Below are 12942 nucleotides of genomic sequence, written 5' to 3'. Positions count from 1 at the left end.
CAATTAATCATATTACTTAAGAACTCCCACTTAGATAGACATCCCTCTAATCCTCTAAGTGATCATGTGATCCAAATCAACTAAACCATGTCCGATCATCACGTGAGATGGAGTAGTTTTCAATGGTGAACATCACTATGTTGATCATATCTACTATATGATTCACGTTCGACCTTTCGGTCTCCGTGTTCCGAGGCCATATCTGTATATGCTAGGCTCGTCAAGTTTAACCTGAGTATTCCGCATGTGCAACTATTTTGTACCCGTTGTATTTGAACGTAGAGCCTATCACACCCGATCATCACGTGGTGTCTCAGCATGAAGAACTTTCGCAACGGTGCATACTTAGGGAGAACACTTCTTGATAATTATTGAGAGATCGTCTTAAAATGCTACCGTCAAACTAAGCAAAATAAGATGTATAAAAGATAAACATCATATGCAATCAAAATACGTGACATGATATGGCCATCATCATCTTGCGCCTTTGATCTCCATCTCCAAAGTACTGTCATGATCTCTATCGTTACCGGCATGACACCATGATCTCCATCATCTTGATCTATATCAATGTGTTGTCACGTGGTCGTCTCGCCAATAATTGCTCTTGCAACTATTGCTATCGCATAGCGATAAAGTAAAGCAATTATTGGGCGCCTGCATCTTATGCAATAGAGAGACAACCATAAGGCTTTTGCCAGTTGCCGATAACTTCAACAAAACATGATTATATCATACAACAACTTATATCTCATCACGTCTTGACCATATCACATCACAACATGCCCTGCAAAAACAAGTTAGACGTCCTCTACTTTGTTGTTTCAAGTTTTACGTGGCTGCTACTGGGCTTAGTAAGAACCGTACTTACCTACGCATCAAAACCACAATGATAGTTTGTCAAGTTGGTGCTATTTTAACCTTCGCAAGGACCGGGCGTAGCCACACTCGGTTCAACTAAAGTTGGAGAAACTGACACCCGCCAGCGACCTGTGTGCAAAGCACGTCGGTAGAACCAGTCTCGCGTAAGCGTATGCGTAATGTCGGTCCGGGCCACTTCATCCAACAATACCGCTGAACCAAAGTATGACATGCTGGTAAGCAGTATGACTTATATTGCCCACAACTCACTTGTGTTCTACTCGTGCACAACATCAACGCATAAAACCTAGGCTCGGATGCCACTGTTGGGTAACGTAGTAATTTCAAAAAAATTCCTACGCACACGCAAGATCATGGTGATGCATAGCAACGAGAGGGGAGAGTGTGATCTACGTACCCTTGTAGACCGAAAGTGGAAGCGTTAGCACAACGCGGTTGATGTAGTCGTACGTCTTCACGGCCCGACCAATCAAGCACCGAAACTACGGCACCTCCGAGTTCTAGCACACGTTCAGCTCGATGATGATACCCGGACTCCGATCCAGCAAAGTGTCAGGGAAGAGTTCCGTCAGCACGACGGGGTGGTGACGATCTTGATGTTCTACCGTCGCAGGGCTTCGCCTAAGCACCGCTACGATATTATCGAGGAGTATGATGGAGGGGGGCACCGCACACGGCTAAGAGAACGATCACGAAGATCAACTTGTGTGTCTATGGGGTGCCCCCTGCCCCCGTATATAAAGGATTGGAGGAGGGGAGGGCCGGCCCTCTCTATGGCGCACCCTAGGGGAGTCCTACTCCCACCGGGAGTAGGGTTCCCCCTTTCCTAGTCCAACTAGGAGTCCTTCCATGTAGTAGGAGTAGGAGACAAGGAAGGGGAAAAGGGAGAGAAGGAAGGAGGGGGCGCAGCCCCTCCCCCTAGTCCAATTCAGACTAGGCCTTGGGGGGCGCGCGGCCTGCCTCTCCCTCTCCCCTAAAGCCCAATAAGGCCCATATACTTCTTCTCCCGTATTCCCGTAACTCCCCGTTACTCCTAAAAATACCCGAACCACTCGAAACCTTTCCGATGTACGAATATAGTCGTCCAATATATCGATCTTTACGTCTCGACCATTTCGAGACTCCTCGTCATGTCCCCGATCTCATCCGGGACTCCGAACTCCTTCGGTACATCAAAACTCATAAACTCATAATATAACTGTCATCGAAACCTTAAGCGTGCGGACCCTACGGGTTCGAGAACAATGTAGACATGACCGAGACATGTCTCCGGTCAATAACCAATAGCGGAACCTGGATGCTCATATTGGCTCCCACATATTCTACGAAGATCTTTATCGGTCAGACCGCATAACAACATATGTTGTTCCCTTTGTCATCGGTATGTTACTTGCCCGAGATTCGATCGTCGGTATCTTAATACCTAATTCAATCTCGTTACCGGCAAGTCTCTTTACTCGTTTCGTAATACATCGTCTCGCAACTAACTCATTAGTTGCAGTGCTTGCAAGGCTTATGTGATGTGCATTACCGAGAGGGCCCAGAGATACCTCTCCGACAATCGGAGTGACAAATCCTAATCTCGAAATACACCAACCCAACATGTACCTTTGGAGACACCTGTAGAGCTCCTTTATAATCACCCAGTTACGTTGTGACGTTTGGTAGCACACAAAGTGTTCCTCCGGCAAACGGGAGTTGCATAATCTCATAGTCATAGGAACATGTATAAGTCATGAAGAAAGCAATAGCAACATACTAAACGATCGAGTGCTAAGCTAATGGAATGGGTCATGTCAATCACATCATTCTCCTAATGATGTGATCCCGTTAATCAAATGACAACACATGTCTATGGTTAGGAAACATAACCATCTTCGATTAACGAGCTAGTCAAGTAGAGGCATACTAGTGACACTTTGTTTGTCTATGTATTCACACATGTATTATGTTTCCGGGTAATACAATTCTAGCATGAATAATAAACATTTATCATGAAATAAGGAAATAAATAATAACTTTATTATTGCCTCTAGGGCATATTTCCTTCAAACCGGCCATGCTCAATGCGGTTGCGGCAGCACTCTCGGCGTAGGCGGCCGCGCTCTTGGCACAGGCGGCAGCGCTCAGGGGGGACGCGGCCATCGTACGGGCCTTCACGAAGCATTTCCATGGCATCATCTTTGGAAGAAGGGGGTGCGAGAATGGGGATAAGGATTCGTGGATTCAGGGGTTGCCGGCACTGGAGCAGACGAGCCGACGAAGCTTAAGGAGGGAGACTTAAATAGACCCAGATATTTTCGTCACAAACGGTTCCTAGAAAACAACTCTGTGGGATGTTGTAGATATTTTTATTAGCTGTGAAAGACAAATTTGGAGTAAACTGGGATTTAATGGTGTTTTAAATGTACGAGAAATTTTGTAGTACTAATACAAATGTCATGTCAAATTTTGGAAAATTTCAGGGGTCATTTGACCTTTTAACACATTTAAGTGATTTTCTAGCCATTTAATGACCGTAATTGAAATTTGAAATACATGTACATGCAACAGCTAACCATAACGGTTTGAAAAGTCAAATTTTGTGTACTTGTGTGCGATTCAATTCCATGTGCAGTATATTGGAAGGAATTTCAAACATATTGGTCTAACAGCTATGACATAATTAAGCATGGAGTGCCATGGCATTTAAATTCCAAAAACTTAAAAAAAATCAGAAACACATGAAACCTTGATTGATGTAATGTCAAGCCACCAAGATGATGTGGTAAAAAATTTGGCATGTGTGATGAAAGTTTGGACACACACCCCTCACAAACCGGAGCAACTCATTAGAAGGCTCATGTTCTGAGAGGGAACAATGCATGTTTGATGACGAACAGGAGATAGCTTCCTCTTACAGCCTTCGAATTTTTTCTACGTGTAACGTGAACTAATACAACTGTCATGTGAAAATTTGGAAAATTTCAGGGGTCATTTGACCTTTTGAAGACATTTAAGTGATTTTCTAGCCATTTAATGATCGTAATTCAAATTTGAACTACATCTACATGCAACGGCTAACCATAACGGTTTGAAAAATCATATTTGTGTACTTGTGTGCGATTTAATTCCATGTGCAGCAAATTAGAGGAATTTTCAAACATATATGTCTCACGACACAGACACATGCATATGTATGCATGGAGTGCCATGGCATTTTAATTCCAAAAAATTAAAAAATTCAGAAATACATGAAACCTTGGTTGATGTAATGTCATGCCACCAGGATGATGTGGTAAAAAATTGGCATGTTTGACGAAGTTTGGACACACGCCCCCGCCAAACCGGAGAAACTCACTACAAGGCTCCTGGTTCCGAGAGGGAACAATGTATGTTTGATGATGAACGGGAGATAGCTTCCTCTTAAGGCCTTCAATTTTTTTCTATGTTTAACATGCAGTACTACAACTGTAATGTGAAAATTTGGAAAATTCTAGGAGTCATTTTACCTTTTAAAGACATTTAAGTGATTTTCTAGCCATTTAATGACCCTAATTCAAATTTGAACTACATCTAAATGCAATGGCTAACCATAACATTTTGAAAAATCATATTTGTGTCCTTGTGTGCGAGTTAATTCCATGTGCAGTAAATTAGAAGGAATTTTCAAACATATTTGTCTCACGACAAGGACACATGCATGTGTCGCCAAGGAGTGACATGGCATTTTAATTCCAAAAAATTAATAAAATATCAAAAACACATGAAACCTTGCTTGATGTAATGTCATGCCACCAAGATGATGTGGTAAAAAAATTGGCATGTTTGACGAAAGTTTGGACACACACCCCTCACAAACCCGAGCAACTCACTCGAAGGCTCGTGGTTCTGAGAGGGAACAATGCATGTTTGATGATGAATGGGAGATAGCTTCCTCTTACGGCCTTCAATTTGTTTTATGTTTAACGTGCACTACTACAACTGTAATGTGAAACTTTGGAAAATTCTAGGGGTCATTTGACCTTTTAAAGACATTTAAGTGATTTTCTAGCCATTTAATGATCGTAATTCAAATTTGTATCTACATCTACATGCAACGGCTAACCATAACGGTTTGAAAAATCATATTTGTGTACTTGTGTGCGGTTTAATTCCATGTGCAGCAAATTAGAAGGAATTTTCAAACATATTTGTCTCACGACATGGACACATGCATATGTATGCATGGAGTACCATGGCATTTTAATTCCAAAAAATTAAAAAAAATCAGAAACACATGAAACCTTGGTTGATGTAATGTCATGCCACCAGGATGATGTGGTAAAAAATTGGCATGTTTGACGAAAGTTTGGACACAGACCCCTCTCAAACTGGAGCAACTCACTACAAGGCTCCTGGTTCCGAGAGGGAACAATGCACGTTTGATGACGAACGGGAGATAGCTTCCTCTTAAGGCCTTCAAATTTTTTTCTATGTTTAACATGCACTACTGCAATTGTAATGTGAAAATTTGGAAAATTCTAGGGGTCATTTTACCTTTTAAAGACATTTAAGTGATTTTCTAGCCATTTAATGACCGTAATTCAAATTTGAACTACATCTACATGCAACAACTAACCATAACGTTTTGAAAAATCATATTTGTGTACTTGTGTGCGAGTTAATTTCATGTGAAGTAAATTAGAAGGAATTTTCAAACATATTTATCTCACGACAAGGACACATGCATGTGTATGCAAGGAGTGACATGGCATTTTAATTCCAAAATATTAATAAAATATCAAAAACACATGAAACCTTGCTTAATGTAATGTCATGCCACCAAGATGATGTGGAAAAAAAATTGGCATGTTTGACCATTGTTTGGACACACACCCCTCACAAACCGAGAGGGAACAATGCATGTTTGATGGTGAATGGGAGATAGCTTCCTCTTACGGCCTTCAATTTTTTAACGTTTAACATGCAGTACTACAACTGTAATGTGAAAATTTGGAAAATTCTAGGGGTCATTTGACCTTTTAAAGACATTTAAGTGATTTTCTAGCCATTTAATGACCGTAATTAAAATTTGAACTACATCTACACGTAGCGCCTAACCATAACGGCTTGAAAAATCATATTTGTGTAACTTGTGTGCGGGTTAATTCCATGTGCAGTAAAATAGAAGGAATTTTGAAACATGCTGGTCTCACGACATGGACCCATGCATCTGTATGCATGTAGTGCCATGGCATTCTAATTCAAAATTAAAAAATGATCAGAAACACATGAAACCTTCCTTGAGGTAATGTCATGCCACCAAGATGATGTGGGAAAAAAATTGGCATGTTTGACGAAATTTTGGACACACTCCTCACAAACCGGAGCAACTCACTAGAAGGCTCGTTGTTCCAAGAAGGAAAAATGCATGCTTGATGACGAACAGGAGATAGCTTCCTCTTACGGCCTTCAATTTTTTTCTACGTTTAACGTGCACTACTACAACTATAGTGTGAAAATTAGGAAAATTCTAGGGGTCATTTGACCTTTTAAAGACATTTAAGTGATTTTCTAGCCATGTAATGGCCGTAATTCAAATTTGAACTACATCTACATGCAACGGCTAACTACAATGGTATGAAAAATCATATTTGTGTACTTATGTGCGAGTTAATTCCATGTGCATTAAATTAGAAAGAATTTTCAAACATATTGGTCTCATGACAAGGACACATGCATATGTATGCATGGAGTGCCATGGCTTTTTAATTCTAAAAAAATAAAAAATGATTAGAAAAACATGAAACCTTGCTGGATGTAATGTCATGCCACCAAGATGATGTGGTAAATATATTTTCATGTGTGACAAAAGTTTGGACAAACACCCCTCACAAACCGGAGCAACTCACTAGAAGGATCATGGTTTCGAGAGGGAACAATGCATGTTTGATGACGAACAGGAGATAGCTTCCTCTTACGCCCTTCATTTTTTTTGTACGTTTAACGTGCACTACTACAACTGTACTGTGAAAATTTGGAAAATTCTAGTGGTCATTTGAACTTTTAAGGACATTTCAGTGATTTTCTTGCCATTTTATGACCGTAATTCAAATTTTAACTACATCTACATGCAACGTCTAACCATAATGGTTTGAAAAATCATATTTGTGTACTTGTGTGCGAGGTAATTCCATGTGCAGTAAGAAAGAAGGAATTTTCAAACATATTGGTCTCACGGGATGGGCACATGCATGGAGTGCCATGGCATTTTAATTCCAAAAAATTAAAAAATGATCAGAAAAACATGAAACCATGCTTTATGTAATGTCATGCCACAAAGATGATGTGACAAAAAATTGGCATGTTTGATGAAAGTTTGGACACACACTCCTCACAAACCGGAGCAACTCACTAGAAGGTTCGTGGTTCTGAGAGGGAACAATGCATGTTTGATGACGGACGGGAGATAGCTTCCTCTTACGGCCTTCAAATTTTTTTCTGTGTTTAACGTGCACTAATACAACTGTCATGTGAAAATTTGGAAAATTTCAGGGGTCATTTGACCTTTTAAAGACATTTAAGTGATTTTCCAGCCATTTAATGACCGTAATTAAAATTTGAACTACATCTACATGCAAAGGTTAACCATGACGGTTTGAAAAATCATATTTGTGTACTTGTGTGTGAGGTAATTCCATGTGCAGTAAAAGAGAAGGAATTTTCAAACATATTGGTCTCACGGCATGGGCACATGCATGGAGTGCCATGACATTTTAATTCCAAAAAATTAGAAAATGATCAGAAAAACATGAAACCTTGCTTGATGTAATGTCATGCCACCAAGATGATGTGGTAAAAAAATTGGCCTGTTTGACGAAAGTTTGGACACACACCCCTCACAAACCGGCGCAACTCACTAGAAGGTCCGTGGTTCCGAGAGGGAACAATGCATGTTTGATGACGAACGGGAGATAGCTTCCTCTTACGAGCTTCAAATTGTATTCTATGTTTAACATGCACTAATACAACTGTCATGTGAAAATTTGGAAATTTTCAGGGTCATGTTTTAAAGACATTTAAGTGATTTTCTTGCCATTTAATGACCGTAAGTCAAATTTCAACTACATCTACATGCAACGACTAACCATAACGGTTTGAAAAATCATATTTTTGTGTACTTCTGTGCGAGTTAAAAAATCATTAGACGATGTAAATATCTGGTGTTCAAAAAAGAAAATGTAAAGATCTGGCCAGACAACCGCCCCCCACACGATTTGCACTCCATCTCGCGGCTCGAGGTTTGGTAGGTGAGTGGTGGGGATCATTAATCAGACACGGTTATGTATGGGAAACCGTCAGCTATTATGTTCACACATAGATTTTGCTGCGGGAATCATGTGTAATTCAAACTACAGTACTCGTAAATTCCGGCGACCGACATGTGTACTGTTCCCGTCGATCTAGATTTTGGTTGCCAATAAATACTACCTTGCTCACGTCGTCCCGCCTGCATTCTCATCTACATCATCCCCTCGCTCGCCCTCTCCTGCTCTGTCAAATCTCTGCCATGGCGCCGCCAGTCTGCCCATGCGCCGACGTGGAGTCGCCGCCCCCCGAGGACGCTCACTCGAATAGCAGCGACGAGGGCCCCTCCACGCCGCCGGACGAGGTTGCGCCGAACCCCCCAACTTTGGATTGGTTTTTGGGCCAGTACAATCTTTGTCTGTGGAAGTTGCTGCTGCCGGCTGAGAAAGTGAGGCAAGTGGCATTCAAGAAGGAGATGGCGGAGGAGGAAGCCAGGTACCAGGTAGTCTGTGAAGGACGTGATGCCGCCTGGAAAAAGGAGGCGGCGGAGCTTTGGGGGCGGGCGCGTCGTCGTGTGGAGGAGGTGTAGAGGAAGGTCATAGGCGCTGGGCGCCTCGTCGCTGCGTGGAGGTGGGCCGATAAGCTCCAGCATGCCACCAACGAGGAGCTTCGGTGGGTGCCCAACGAAATGGCAAGATCGCTCGCGCACATCTGCCAGCAAGAGGCAGATCGGTACGTCAAGCGTTGCGAGGCGGAGGAGGCGGTGTACTGCCTCCGCACTGGGAAGACGCCGCGCACCAGGGAGCTGCTGGCGAGGGCTGCCGGAATACTGGCCCCAGGAAGGATTATTAGTTTTAGTATTGTTCGCTTTCAATTTTATGCATTGTACCTAGCAGTTAAGTATCATCACGTATATGTGATGATATTATATTTTTTTTCTGCGATGAACTAACGAACAATAAATATATATATTATGAATTCCATTTTCTTTCTGTTTTTGTATACTAATTTGAATCTAGCTGTTATCATCCACATATACGGGATGGAAAGCGTATATACACACATTGAAACAGAACATATAAGAACGAAAAACAAAGTGCACACATTGAAACAGAGGAATAAACATAGCAATACTATGATTGTTGTGAATACATAGCTATCCACGTCGAAACGACTCAACAAAATAAAAAACATCCATGAGACCATGACCAGCAGCCCTTGCCTATAGTAGCTCTTGGCTCTGCCTGAACTCATACAGGCTTTCGTCCAAGCGGTCGACACGCTCGTGGTACATCTGGAGCGCGATCTCCAGCTCCAAGTTGGCTATTTCATCGGAGATCACCAGCTCGAGGATGTGATGGCCATGTCCCTCTACTATGCCCAGGTGGACACCTGGGCCAAGGAGATGCGAGCCTACCGACCAGCGCGTCGGCATCGAGCGGGTCGCGGACAAGGCGAACAACGCGACCCATGCGAACAGCGTGGCGGGCGTCCGGTGAAAGTACGGCGCGGTCGGCCTCTAGTGCAATTATGGCGCTGAGGGCCTCTGACCACTCCTGGCAAGGAATGGGGGTACTGACGGGACATGTACCTAGCTACGACGCCGTGTGAATAGCAGGCAAGCGCCGATGGATCCGCTCTTGCTGTGCGGCGCGCCGCACCTCTCGCTCTGCGGCGCTCCAACGGTCTCGCCATGCAGCGAGCCGCAGCCTGTCAGCACGGACTCGCCTAGCTTGCTCTGCGGCCGGCCATCGATCATGTTGTGGGGCGAGCTGCAGCCTGTCGGCACTAACATACCTATCTTGATCTACGGTGCTCAAGCACCATGCGCCAAAGGTCTGCTCAACCCTGGCGATGACGCGCATCACGACATCGTCCATCGCATTGTCAGGGAGCGCCTCGGCCTCGACGGCCCGTGGCGCCTGCTCATTTTCCTCGTCGACGAGGTTGATGGAAGAGGCGGTGCTTTGGTGGGTTGGCATGCTTGGAAAAGGTGGATGTGCTACAGCCTGCGGTTGTTGCCTCCATGCGTTGCGCACCGCTTAGGTTTATGCGCAATATCGCTGGCTGGCAGGAAACATGTGATGAAATGGTGGCATGTTCATAAAACACCATCGATTAATGGAAACTTAGCATAGAAGGAACATTCGATCTATCACAAGAAGTAGATGATGATCAGATGAACATGGACCACACTAGGGAACCCATCGGTGATGAATTCATCAATCGCAAACGGTTGAATACTAGCAAGTGTTTACCCACAACTAACATGGCGTATTCCATCACAAACAGGTCGGATGGATCAACTGTATGCCACGTATCGTACATTGTCAAAAAGTAATGCGGTAGACCTTCTTTAACATGTGTTAAAAAATAAAAAAGGACCTCAAGGTTAAATTAACTCATGGGATGGGTCCTATCAGTTAATTTAACATCAACACAACTTTCCATACAGTCACCCATCTGATGGCTGCTCCAGGCTGCGCACACTTAACTTGAGAGTTCTCTTACATGAGCTACTGGTGGAACAGCTAGTGCTTGCTGATATAGGATGCCTCTTCGCATCCTTATGGCGTATCCGGATGACCACCCATCCCCCAATGGCCAATAGATATTTTGTAGACAGAGCGTATCACATATGTCTTATTAGAAGCAATCATCTGCGTTATTATCGGTCTTCACACACATTTCTGATTACAGACATGTTTGTCGCGTATCACACACATCTGATATATTGAACCGTTTCTGTTCTCTTGTCTCAACGCAAATAGTTCATCTGAGTGAACCTCATGCCGTATATCTCGCACACCTTGATCTGGCTGACCATTTCTTTTGTGTTGCCAAATCACAAACAGTTCATCTGAGTGAACCATATGCTGTATATCGCACACACCTTCATCTGGCTGCCCATTTCTTTTGTTCCTCCTCATCGCAAACAGTTAATTGAACTGAAACGTATGCCCTACATTGCACACGCAACTAAAATCTGAACCGTGCTTGATGCATCATCCATCTTAAATGTTTTGCACCTTTTTGATGGGTTTTTTACACCACCGTTTGTGATTATTGCATCGCACACAGTTTCGTCGAAGGGTCTCTAGTCGTAATGTCGCGTTAGCAGCATCCTTCAGTAGTGATAGGTGCAGAAATTAAGGCTTTCTTGAGTGCTTCGAAGGCTTCTCAACAATCATCATCAAAAACAAAAGGAACATCCTTTTGCAAAAGATTTGTAAGAGGCCTAGAAATTTTAGAAAAGCTTTAATAAATCTCCTATAGAAACCAGCATGACCTAGGAAACTACAAATACCTTTGATATCTTTAGGACATGGCATTTTCTCAATTGCATCAACCTTAGCTTTGTCCACTTCAATACCTCTTTCTGATATTTTATGGTCCAAAACAATACCTTCATTAACCATAAAGTGGCACTTCTCCCAATTCAAGACAAGATTTGTTTGCTCGCATCTCTGCAAAACACGCTCGAGATTGCTTAAACAATCATCAAAAGACTTCCCATAAATAGAGAAGTCATCCATGAAAACCTCAACAATATTTTCACAAAAGTCAGAGAATATAACAGTCACACATCTTTGAAAGGTAGCACGTGCATTTCATAAACCGAAAGGCATATGTCTATAAGCATAAGTTCCAAAGGGACAAGTGAAAGTGGTCTTTTCTTGATTAGGTTGAGAAACGGGTATTTGTGAAAAACCAGAATATCCATCAAGGAAGCAAAAGTGTGTGTGCTTAGTTAATCTTTCTAGCATTTGATCAATAAAAGGCAGAGGGTAATGATCTTTTCTAGTTGCTTTGTTTAATTTTCTCAAATCAATTACCATTCTATAGCATGTAACAATTCTTTGTGGAATAAGTTCATTCTTATCATTACGAACAACAGTAATACCTCCTTTCTTAGGGACACAATGAACAGGACTTACCCATCTACTATCAGCTATAGGATACATTATACCTACTTCCAGAAGTTTTAAGATTTCCATTCTTACCACTTCCTTCATTCTCGGATTTAACCGTTGTTGGTGATCAACAACAGGTTTAGCATCAGGTTCCATATTAATCTTCTGCTAACATAGAGTGGGACTAATGCTCTTTAAATCATCAAGATTATATCCAATATCAACTCGGTGCTTCCTTAGAACTTTCAATAATCTTTCTTCTTCATGTTCTGAAATTTTAGCACTAATAATAACAGGATATATCTTCTTTTCTTCAAGATAAGCATATTTCAATGTGTCAGGTAATTGTTTTAATTCAAACACAGGATCACCTTTAGGTGGAGGAGGACCTCCTAGAGTTTCAATAGGCAAATTGTGTTTAAGCAGAGGACGTTGTTCAAAGAAAATATTATCTATTTCGTTTCTTTCATGCATATGTAAGTCATTTTCATGGTCTAGCAAATATTGTTCTAAAGGATCAGTAGGTGGCACAACAATAGAAGCAAGACCAATTATTTCATCCTTACTAGGCAATTCTTTTTCATGAAGCTTTCTACTAAACTTGGAAAAATTAAACTCATGAGACCCATCACCAAAACTGACACCGACAGTTTGTTTCTTACAATCTATTTGAGCATTAACGATGTTCAAGAAATGTGTACCAAAGATAATGGGACAAAAGTCATCTTGTGGGGAACCAAGAACAAGAAAACCAGTAGGGTATTTTATTTTCCCACACAAGACTTCAACATCTCTAACAATCCCAAGTGGTGTGATGGTATCTCTATTAGCAAGTTTGATAGTGGCATCTATTTCTTCTATTTCAGCTGGTGATATT

This window comes from Triticum urartu, chromosome 4, assembly GCF_003073215.2.
Source record: "Triticum urartu cultivar G1812 chromosome 4, Tu2.1, whole genome shotgun sequence".
NCBI lineage: Eukaryota > Viridiplantae > Streptophyta > Magnoliopsida > Poales > Poaceae > Triticum > Triticum urartu.
This window is presented reverse-complemented; position numbering follows the sequence as displayed.